General features: G+C 43.3%; 1 protein-coding gene and 1 pseudogene across 6 annotated transcripts in view; both read right to left on the bottom strand.

Annotated features, from left to right (window-relative positions):
* The window catches only part of Lrrc7 (leucine rich repeat containing 7), a 417,668-nt gene that overhangs the window by 132,356 nt on the left and 272,942 nt on the right, over positions 1-12,370 (bottom strand). The window lies entirely within an intron of this gene.
* Positions 4,508-5,470, bottom strand: LOC121456626 (annotated as a pseudogene).

Below are 12,370 nucleotides of genomic sequence, written 5' to 3'. Positions count from 1 at the left end.
TGAAAGCACATCTGAATTGAACAGAGAAGCAACCCATGCTCAAAATTGATAGTTTCTTCAAATCCTTTTTAGTCACTCTCTTAAGATAACACACAGATGGTCATCGCAATGATCGTTATCATTCCTACAGTCTCAGCTGTGAAGACACCATTTGTTAACCAGCCCTCCTTACAAGCCCGTTTAACTTAGCCCAGCATCCCAGAAGACCTATACAGTGGTTACCAGTGCATCTTATCACCAACTGTTGTTATTCTCTATTGGCCTCTCTTCTTCCTTCCCAGGCATAGATGCATTATGAACAGTTTCTCAGCATATCTATTTAGCAAACTCTTGGCACAGTTTTCTGAGCTTAGCATGGGTTCAACAGGACTTTCTGCCCCCTCTTCACTGTACCAAGATTTGTCAGCGAAAGCTACAATTTGGCTATTGACTTCCCTTTATACTCCTGACAAATGCCTCAAGTGGGGACCGGATGCTCGCTATTCAACGAATGTCCTCCAGGAAATCGTCTCTCGCTCTGAAGATGAAGATTTTTTTACCCTTGTCCAAAGTGTCATCTCTTTATTCTGCTCCCTGAAGTGGTGACAGCCCAAGCTGACTGATTCTAAGCATCTGAAACTTGAGATTAGTGTCCCATGTGCATTAGCAGATGCATTTCGAAGACAATTAGCCAAGACATCTCTCATGCTGCACAGATTTCCTTTTTATCTTTATCTGGTGCCAGGCATAGTAGTTCACCCCTCGAATTCTACTCCTTTTGCTAAAGGTACAGAGTATGATCTTGACTTAAAAATAGGACAAAACGAAAACAAACAACAGCAGAACATAAAAACCCTAACAAAACAGTAATACCAAAAAACCCAAACATTGCCCCTCCCCAACAAAATTACATTTTTGTGGCATAAATTGGCCTAAACAAGATTGAGCTGGGAGTGTATCTGGTTTGAATTTAGTGCAATGTATTTATGTGCTTTTAGCAACTTTTCTTATTCGCATTCACTGCATCTAGCCTTCCCATCTTTGCATTCCTTTATCACCTGTCTTTCGGTCTGTTGATCTCTTCTCAACATTTCCTTGTCTCTAGAGACTCCAGTCTTGAGTTCAGCGCCTAGCCAGGTCTCCACCAGGCACCGTCCAGTAATGCAAACTCCTGTTTCATTCATCACTGCCTCTGCTGCTCCTTCTACCCATTCTCTCACCTGTTCTTCTTCACAGCAACATGACAGAAGTGTTGTGCCTGCTCCCACCTCCGCCTCCTGTCCACTCTTAAACCTGACCTGACACAGCATGGAGAGAGACTTGGGGAAGTCTCTGTCCCCTCCATACTGGAGCTGGTCCCAGAAGTCATCTGTGTAAGTCAGACTTGGTGCCTACCTGGCAAGATCATATAAAAAGAGCACAAGGAATGAAAATTTCAATGTATAAGCACAACTTACCATCACAGCTGGTTGATTAAAGGAAACTTCAGGGTTGTTCTTTCAAGACAGAAAATTTGTACTTGCCAGGGCAACGTTGGTTCTAGAACCTTTAGGTAATGTGTAGGTGCTCATTAATGAAAGATATATTTGGAGCAAGCTATATGGCTCTGTGGTAGACTAGTTTTCTTCATCTCAATGTTTGAAATACTCAGAATATTTAGATATACTTTATAAGCATTTTTATTGCTACACATTCCTAAAAGCTAACCTCCAAAAATATAGAAACTTTTATTTCTTCTGCACCAAAGAACTATTTTTTTCCAATTTAGATAGTTCAATAAAGGAAAAATAATCAGTTATTTTCTTATTGGTGCATCAATATACATTCCTCACACTACCTTATCTGTGAGTTCCACACTGTCAGTCACAGCTCTGGAGCAAGGCACGCCTCTCTGAATCCCTGCACTTAACCATGTACCTGTTGCAAAACTACTGGCAGTGACCCCTGAAGGTCACGGAGATGCACTGAGAAAACAAGATACCTATGAACCATGAGACACTGCTGCTCAGTGAGCACTTTGCAGCTCAGAACGGGAATTCTTTTAAAGCAAGCAGTCAGGCACATAAGTGCTCGTTCTATGAATCTATATACATGTTGCCCAATTACTGGAACAGAAAATCTCCGAGGAAATGTGTCACCAATCTACTGATCAGCAAGCATCTCATTGAATAAAAGCAGGAGTAACACATGTGCCTGCATTAACTTTTCTGCCTCTGGGTGCACAGGGTGGACAGACTAATGGAGATGGATATATAATTCAGAGTCAGAGATCGTGGCAAATGTTATAATCATAAGTGCAAAATAAAACACTAAATGAGCTGACTGAATACTATTACTCTATCTGCTGAAGCACTCTGTCGTGGCTATTGAAGGCAAAGGATGCCCTCCCCTGCACGTTTTTAACATGCCTTTGTTTCCACATCACTTTCACAGCCTCAGTCTTACTTTCCTCTGTATGAATGCTCTCATGTGTTGCCATATTTCCTCTTGTAGCATATACTTTGGTTTATTTTCCTCTTTCGTGTGGAGTTGTGAATAGACACTTGGACAGGTTACTTCTGTATCGGTCTTATATTTCTGCTTGTGCCACTGTGGTGGATAAATGCCAAGTCATCTTTATGGCTCCTGTGTTGGTCATCAGCCCCATCAAAGACACTTACTTTTTCTTTTATTGCATGAAGATGAAATTAGAGCTTATGCAGTGGGAGGGCCACTAGTATTATTCCTCTGCCCTGCATCTGGCTCTTGTTGAGCTCTTTGTCAACCCTCAGTGTGGGCTACTCGACCCTTTCCCTTGATTCTGCCAATCTCCTGACCAGCACGCTCTCTCTTCTCTACTCACTGTAAATACAATTCATTTTTCAAGAGCTGCAAAGTCCCATTCTTGGAAGAATGTGCTGTATTTGCTTTACTCATAATTCATCCCTTGAACACACCAATTCCAAGTAGCCCAGCATCTACTGTGGTCAGAGATTAGCCTATATAGTCAAGAAGTGAGATGACCAGGTGGTCATAGGCCCTTTTCTTAAGATGCTTATAATGGCCTGTCGCTCCAGAAAACAAACATTACCTAAGGGCAAGGGCGTACTTCATACTCTGTAAGTCCCTCAGGATGGAGACAGTGTCTGGTTCAAACAAACAAAAGGACAACACCTCGCCTGGGTTTTCTGTGTTCTGCTGACCTCAGCTGGGCAGATGAGAAGACTGCTACTTGCCACGGCTGACAATCACAGACATTATTAAGCTGAGATCTTCGAGCTTGAAAGTGAATAGAGAGTTCCAATCCAGGGTAACCTTATGACAACCATATATTTATGTCTTGTTAGCTTCAAATATTTTCTTAAATTGTAATTCTGCCTTACTACCATCATATAAAAATGGGCACCTGGAATGGGGAAGAGTAACAGCTACCCACGAAGCCAGAGGCGATCTCAGCTGTGACAGCAGATGGGGCCATTACCACAAGGATGAAATGATTTATTCAGAGTTAAGGAACTGGAAGGACCAAGTTAACAGTATGGATGTTGAAGAGAGTTTGGGGGAAGTCACGATCCCTCCCTCACTTCTGCCACAAATGCTGTGTTCCAGTTGTGTGGCAAATAGACTGGAAAAGGGGGGTATTCCCTGACAACCCTTCCTGTGTTTGTCAGAGTCTGACATGTGACACAGTGGTAAATAGGAGGAGGTCCCGACTCTGTGGAACTTAGACTGTAAAGTTTTGTTAAAACATGTTAGTTATCAGTTACGTTATTTGTGCATTTGTTATTTTGTACACTTTTCTATAAATTCTGCATAATTTTTATACCTTTATTTGTACACTTGGGCCAACCCTGTTAGTGAGGTAATACACAGCTCAGAGCCTTTTCTCGAGTCCTAAATCTATTTCAGTTCTCGGCTAGCCCTCCCCCTCCCCATGTGTTTCAAAGGTGCTCAAACAGCTTCCAGGACTGTTTATCTCCAGTTCACTTTCCTCTCCCGCTATATTCCTCTACCTTTAATCCAGACCACAGCCAAAGCCACACACTAACGTTCCCCACCTCCTCATGTTCTGAAGGCCACCTCTTCCCCTTTTCACTTTGGCTCTAGAAGCACAATATTTCTTAAACTTTGACTTTCACATATTACTGTTTTCTTTCATATGTTCCTACTGAAATTGTAGCTCTGTTCACAATTTGAGACACCTATAGTAAGTTAGTAGTAAACAGTTATTGATAAGTTTCATATCGGAGTACTTTTTCTTTCATTGCCTTTTATGAGAATCCATTTTATTGGTTTCTACATAAGGGACAGCAGGACCAGCATGGATGCAGAGGTTGGGGTGAAAGCAGACAAGCAGTGTTGGTCTGGCCTTTCCCTGAGGATGGACAAACACGGACCCTACTGGACAGCTCCATGGAGCCACCTGGCAGAGAGGCCAGCATGTGGCTTAGGTTGCTGGATGCTAGCCTCAGTTCTTGGTGAGATCTGAGGTGACCACTGACTGGGCATTGCCAGCTGAGCACCTGCTTGTCCCGTGCTTTATTTCCCTTTATTTCCGGGTCTGCTCATAGTGGTCAGTGAACCAGGCACAAGTCTTCTTCACAGCTCTCTTGAAAGGGGTGAAACAGAAATCAGGCAAGTAGTCCCGAAGCTTGCTATTGCTGGCTGTCTTCTTAGACTGTCCATCTGACTTTGTTGAATCAAAAGTGACTTCCTCACAGAAGTCCATTGCCTCTACTACAGCCTCAGCTGCCACTTTGATGGACACTTCATCTTCCTCGCCCACTGAGAGGATGATGGGCTCCATTTCACTGTGCTCCCACAGGACACAGATGAAGAGCCGGGCTAGGTTCACAGAGTAGATGAACTGCCTCCATGGTTTCCCTGTATTCCACACAGTCAAGGCTGACCCATTCATTACTCTTGGCCAGGTACACCGTATGGATGAACCCAGGCAGCAAACAGCCATCTTCGATGTTGACGTCATGAGGCCCAATGACATTGGTAGGGATGACGACAGTGAAGGTATAGCCATGCTGCTTCAAGTGGCCCTGTTCTGCACGTCAATCATCCTCTTGGCACACAAATACCCAAAATTGCTGCTGTGAGGTGGACCGTTGTGGATCATTGTCTTATCGATTGGATAGGTGGTCTTAGCAGGGAAGATACAGGCGGACAGGTGGGAGAGCACCTGCAAGTGCCCACCTCAAAGGCTGAATGCAGGACATTGTCTTTGATGGGCACATTCTTCCTCCAGAAATCCCAGTTGTATTTGATATTCCAGAAAAGGCCGCCTACTGTTGCAGCAAGATGGATAACACAGGTAGGCTGTACCTTCTGGAACAGAGCTTGGGTTTGTGCTGCATCCGTCAGCTCTGCATCTTTGGAAGAGACAAACACCCATTCCTCCCCAGGTAAGCCGGCCCATCTGCAACCACTTTCTGGATGGCTTTGCCCACCAGTCCGGAGCCCCCATCACCAGGATCCCCATGGATCCCGGGGGCTCACCCATTGTGGCTGCACCTGCTCTGGGTTCTAGAGCTGCTTCCTGAGGTCCAGGTGGAAGGGGCAAGACTCTCCTGGGGAATTCTGGGAAATGGAGTCTTGATCATGCACCTGGAGTACTTTTTCACGTGCAAATGGGAACATTAGGGTCTTGGCCTTTGACGGAGGCTGCCATCCATGGTTGAGTGTTAGGTTGAATGCTTCATGGTGTTAAGGGCACTGTTGCCTTGATTGCAATTCTCTCACCACCTTTCTCCCTTTTTTCTGCACAAGGGTGGGTCTCTAGCTCCACCATCACACAGCTGTCCCGGTTGTCTCACGTTCTCACTGCTGCGCCTTCCCTAGGGCTTCCTCTCTTCCCTTCTACTTTCTCTGAATTTTTCATGACTTTTCCAGTAGAAGCCAGCTTTCATCTCTCCCATCTTATTTTTTTTGTCTTGCTTTCAGTTAGCTGCCCTACTCATTTGCATGCCTCTTAATAGGCTTGGATTTCTAAAAAGCCAAACTGTGTTTAATTAATCTTTGGATCTCTAGTTCTTACATAACATCTGCATAAACAAACATAGGTCAAATGTGTGCTGCATGGATAAACAGCAAGCTGACTTGAGGCACCAGAGGGATTTGTCTACCATTGCTCCCTAAATCCCGCCCAAAGGACAAAACCAAAACTAAAGGGAAAGAAATGCACTGGGAAAATGCTGCTGCCAGTGAGCAGGAAATGCAAGAGGCTAGAAACATGGAAGAGAATTTGTAGACGTAATAAAGCAAATTTGTCTTAAAAATTTCAGTGCCGGGAGGTGGTGTGCACACCTTTTATCTCAGCACTTGGGAGGCAAATGCAGGTGGATCTCTATAGTGATATTTTATTTATGTTTTTAACAAATAAAGCTTGCCTGAATATCAGAAGGCAAAGCTAAACCACCAGAGGCAAAGCAGTGGTGGTACACACCTTTAATTTCAGGATTTGGGAGACAGAAGCAGATGAATCTCTGTGAGTTCAAGGCCACCCTGGGCTTTACAAAATCAACCACTTTGGAAATCGGTGTTTCGGTTTCTCAGGAAATTTGGGATCAACCTACCCCTGGACCCAGAAATACCACTCCTGGGAATATACCCAAGAGATGCCCGATCAGATGACAAGAGCATTTGTTCAACTATGTTCATAGCAGTATTATTTGTAATAGCCAGAACCTGGAAACAACCTAGATGCCCTTCAATGGAAGAATGGATGAAGAAAGTGTGGAATATCTACACATTAGAGTACTACGCTGTGGTAAAAAACAATGACTTCGCGAATTTTGCATGCAAATGGATGAAAATAGAAAACACTATCCTGAGTGAGGTAACCCAGACCCAAAAAGATGAATATGGGATGTACTCACTCATAATTGGTTTCTAGCCATAAACAAGGGTCACGGAGTCTACAATTGGTGATCCCAAAGAAGCTAAGTAAGAAGGTGAACCAAAGGAAAGACATATAGTTGTCCTCTTGGCTATGGGAAGTAGACAAAATGGCCGGGGAGAAAATTGAGATCTTGGGGGTGGGGTGGGATGGGGGTAAGGGGAGATGGGGAGAGAAAAGGGAGAAGGGGAGAATGGGGGGAACTTGGGGAAAAAGGAGGATTGGGATAAAGGAAGGTTGGATAGGGGAGCACGGAAGCACAATTCTTAGTTAAGGGAGCCACCTTAGAGTTGGCAAGAGACTTGAACCTACAGTGGCTCCCAGATGCCCAAGCCAAGGTCCCCAGTTAGTTCCTTGGGCAGCTGAGGATGGGGAACCTGAAATGACCCTATTCTATAGCAATACTGACGAATATCTTGCATATCATCATAGAACCTTCAACTGGTGATGGATGGAGATAGAGACAGAGACCCACACTGGAGCACTGGACTGAGCTCCCAAGGTCCCAATGAGGAGTAGAAGGAGGGAGAACATGAGCAAAGAAGTTGGGACCACGAGGGGTGCACCCACCCACTGAGACAGTGGAGCTGATCTATTGGGAGCTCACCAAGGCCAGCTGGACTGTGACTGAAAAAGCATGGGATAAAACTGGACTCTCTGAGCATGGCCAACAATGAGGGCTGATGAGAAGCCAAGGACAATGGCACAGGGTTTTGAACCTACGTAATGTGCTGGCTTTGTGGGAGCCTAGCCAGTTTGGATGTTCACCTTCCTAGAAATGGACGGAGAGGGGAGGACCTAGGACTTACCACAAGGCAGGGAACCCTGACTGCTCTTTGGACTGGAGAGGGAGAGGGAGAGGAGTGGGGGGAGGGGGAGAAGGGTGGGAGGAGGGGGAGAAGGGTGGGAGGAGGGGGAGGGAAATGGGAGGCTGGGAGGAGGTGGAAACTTGTTTTTTTTTCTCCTTTTCTCAATAAAAAAATGAAAAAAAAAAACAAAATCAGTACCTAAACAAATCCAGGTGGTGATGGCTGACACCTTTAATCTGAGCACTAGAGGAGAGAGAGGTTTAGTCTGCTTAGTCTGTGGTCGCCCAGCCTTGGTAGAGGTAAGACTTCTCTAGTGGCTTGGCTGCTTTGCTTTTCTGGTTTTCACGTTGAATCCCAATTTCTGTCTCTGGGTTTTTTTTTTTTTCTTCATGCTACAGATCTCTGTGAATTCAAGGCCAGCCTGGTCTACAGAGTGGGTTTCAAAATAGCTAAGACTACACAGAGAAACCCTGTCTCAAAAAACCAAAAAAAAAAAAAAAATCATGTCTTTAATCCCAGCACTTGGGAGGCAGAGACAGGTAGATCTCTGTGAGTTCAAGGCCAGCTTGGTCTACAAGAGCTAGTTCCAGGACAGGCTCCAAAGCTACAGAGAAACCCTGTCCTGAAAAACAAAACAAAACAAAACAGAAAAGCAAAAAACAAAAACAACCCCCCCCCCCCCGCAAATAACTTCTTCCATTGTGACTTCATAAACCCAAAGGACTCTCTGGGAAAGCAGAGTTATTGATACCCCTAATGAACGCCAAAAATCCATGGAGATTACTACTTTTGCTGAGAGGAGAAAATTTCCAGTGTCTATTAACACAAAAAGTACATGCCCTTCCTACCTGTCCAGTTCAGCAACAGGAAAGCAATATAGTTATATGCTGAGGCCCGGCATGATGAGTGAAGGTGAGATATATTAATGTAACTTCCATTAATTTCTCTTATGATATGATGGGCTATCCACAGGCATTCTGGGGAGCTGTCTGAAAGGAATTCCTAGGGTGGTGGGTACCTAGACACAGATTTGGTAGACTGTCTTTGTATGCTCTGCAGTAATTGCTTCAGATGCTTAGTGGGAGTTATTTTATTTAGAGTTCAAACTCCGTGGGATCTACAGGTAATATCTTCACAACTGATTTAGAAACTGACCCCTTCTCCTTTCTACCACTCCGACCCCCAAGCATTCTTGTTCTTGTCTAGATATGGCAGTAATTTTTTTACTAGCTTCCCTGCCTCCACCTTGACAATTTTCTCCCTGAAACACTTTTTGTTCATGTTTAATATAGTAGTCAAGTTGATCACAGTAACACTGTATAACATATGTCAAAAGGAAGAAGATTTAATAGAATCCCAGCAAAGCTTTACTGACTCACTTTCCAAAGGTCTGGGTTTCTCATTTGCCCACTCCTGGCCCATTGTCACCTCCTCTTCCCGCTCTACTGTGTCCTCTTGGTCTTGCACCCTTCAGCCTTGCTTTTGTCTTGGAGACGTGCACTTGTCTCCAGCATGGGGTATCCTTCCATTACACATCTATACAGCTTCCTTCTTTATCAACTCCAGGGCTTTACTAAGATGTCAAGCAGGAACCTGGAGGCAAGAGCTGATGCAGAGGCCAGGGAGAAATGATGTTTACTGTTCCCCCCCCCCCCAAAATTTGCTCAGTGGATTTTCTTATAGTACCCAGGATCACCAGTCCAAAGGTGACATCACGTATAGTGAGCTTGGCCCTCTCATGTCAATAGTCAATCAAGAAAATCACAGGCAAATTTAGTGGGGGCATTTTATTAGTTGGGTTTCCCACTTCCGAAAAGGGTCTACCTTGTGTCAAGTTGACACAGAACCAGCCAGCACAGTTGGCCTCTTGTCAGTTTGACACACAAACTCAATACTATTCATCTATTACCTTTCCTTTTCCATTTATCCCCAAGATGGTATGTGAACATTAACAACTCAGTATAAAACATCACAACTTTTAAAAGTCCTAAAGTCTTTAAAAATTCAAACACTTTAAACGTTCAACCACTTTAAAATACCCAAAGTCTTTCTAAAGTTCCAAAATCTCTCTAAAATTTTAAAGTCTTACACAAGCATTGGCTTAAGTAAAATAAAAAGTAAACATTTTCTTACTATGTGAATAAAGATCCAGGGCACAGACACAATCAGATCAAAGCAAACCTAAAGCCCAACTGTATAAATCTCGCTGTCAGACTTCTGGGACTCATGATCTTCTGGGCTCCAAAGGGCTCTCCACAACACACAAAACACACCTTGTAGGCTCAGGCCAGCTCCACTCCACACCTGTTGCTGTTCTTGGTGATAGCCCCACAGTACCGACATTTCCAAAATACCTGGGTCTCCTGCTACAACTGGTCTGGATGTACTTTTACCAACAGCCTGTTTTTGGATCTCTTCAGGGATTCTGACCTTACCACATGGTGCCAAGCTTCATCTCCTTTCCATGACCCCTTCGATCCTGACCCTTCTACGGCAACTGAGGTTGTACCTTCATGCATGAGCTCTTCCAGATTTTCTCCAGGGACTCCAGCTCTGCCTCATGGTGTCAAGCCTTAGCTGCTCTCCATAACTCTTTCAAGCCTTCAAAAACTATCACTATCTGGGTGATTCTTACACTACCAAGTTTATCTGCCAGCATGAGATATTGCTTCAGATCCCTCTGTACTACAGCTTATCTGTATGGACCCTGAAAAAAATACTCCAGGATTTGCGATCCTCAATGATGCTGGCCTCTTCTTAACCACTTCTAATTTCCCAGTTCCAGCTAACAATCAGCATCAATTTTCTCACTAAGGCCAAAATTTTATTTCAATGGTGTTGGTCTCTTGTTAATCATGGTTGATTCTTCATCCACAGTGGACTAGAACTACAGAGTTTTGTTTTTGTTTGCTTGTTTGTTTTTAACACAGTTCTTTACTTTAAAACCAAATGTTTAAAGTACTCCAAGAAAAGAAGAAAGGCTTTACATGGAACCACAGAATCTTAATTCACAATTATATGACTCTAATAGGGTCTTTACTTTCCTCTGGAACGTCACAAACCAGGCCTCCATTGTCTGCTTTCCTCTCAATATTTTTATCTTTCAAGGTCCCCAGAATAGTCCACTGTGCTGAGCGTTCAATGTTTTTTCTTGCCCAATATTCATATGACACCACAAAGGGCAGTTTCTCAACTGAGGTTTCCTCTTCCAAAATGACTCTATCTTATGTCAAGTTGACACAGAACTAGCCAGCATAGCAGGAATGGCCAGTTTTATATTACGAAGTTTCTTACATAAGCCATTTGGAAGACTGTCTCATATTGCTCCTGGGGATTGATTCCTCAAAAGACAGCTTGTAATAAAATGATTGCTTTTCAGATAAATGGAAGTGTTTCTTTCACCTTCATTACTGTCTATCTTGAATCAAACATTTCCTGCTTATTAGGCATAATTCTGAAAATTAGAATGGACTAAACTGTTTGCTTTTAATAACCAAATCATTCCAAGTGCCAAGTGGGAACCGGGTATTCTGCTAGACCAGGGAGAACTTGAGAAAATGTTGCCGAAATCTAGTCATCAAGGATTTCTATTGTTCTCAGGATAGGACTAACGTTCTTCTTATTAAGCTATTGGCTTTCTAAGAGGAGCTCACCCTTTGGAAATCTGGAGTTTACCACATTTCTTTTTGACAGGTGGGTCTGCGTTGTGCGTTACCTGCATTAAATGGGGCATCTCAGAGAGAATGAGAAGTTGGAAAAATAAGGGATTTTCAACTTTTCTTCTCATTATTATTTCATCAGCAACACTTCTTCATGCCGTAGTGATTAAAAAGACAACCACAAAAGTCGTGATGCTCATTGGAGCCACAGCACCAGTAGGCAGGCACTCCTCCCAACATTCCCAGTTTCAGGTGCTCATTGTTCTTCACCTGCTGCTCCCTGGAGCTACCACTTCTGTGTCTGCTGCTCCTTTTTCACTTCTCTGGGGGCACAATTAGTAACTCTTTTTTTTAATTTTTTTCTGTGAAATAATTGATACAGTTTGCACCCTGGCCCTCCTGACTGAGATAGACAATGATATGCTCCCAATAGCAGCCAAAGTGAGTTTCAGTTCTCAAGTTTTCATGTTAGGTTAATAACTCTGTCAATGTCTCTGATGTATACGTGATTCAAAGTCTTGATACTGCTCCACATGCAGTGAAACAGAGGCATTACTAATCAGGATGTTTTTCAAATACTATGCCTAAAGATAGGATGGCTTGTTATGTAACGGTTAATTCTTATTTTGTTCTTTTAAAGTAATCTTTTCTAGGAGAATAATTGGGAAAATTTGATTAGAGGTAGGAAGCATGTCATAATTACATATGGAGGAAATGAATAGGTGTGTGAATGCCACTCGCTGCGGGTGTGCATCTACTTTAGGTAATTAAAAATGAGTAAGCCTTGGAAAATTAGGAAAATGTGGAGGTATTTACTGTCATGCTTTTAATAAATTAGTAGTCCACTCAATTTCAATTAAATGCAGGGCCATTAAGAAAAGTACTGAACAGCTTCAAATTTCTCTGAGAATATTTTCATTGTACCCTGCCTGAACACACAGTCTGCCAACCACCGACCTTCTCAGTTATGTGGATCAGGTATCTCCAACCCAAGAATTTTCACCTGTTTTTTAAAATGCTTATCTTTAAAATTTTAT

This window comes from Microtus oregoni, unplaced genomic scaffold (genome assembly GCF_018167655.1).
Source record: "Microtus oregoni isolate MIOR12 unplaced genomic scaffold, Mior012 000000F_ref0000247, whole genome shotgun sequence".
Classification (NCBI taxonomy): Eukaryota; Metazoa; Chordata; class Mammalia; order Rodentia; family Cricetidae; genus Microtus; species Microtus oregoni.
The sequence above is the reverse complement of the archived record's forward strand: the minus strand, read 5'-3'. Positions and strand labels throughout refer to the sequence as shown.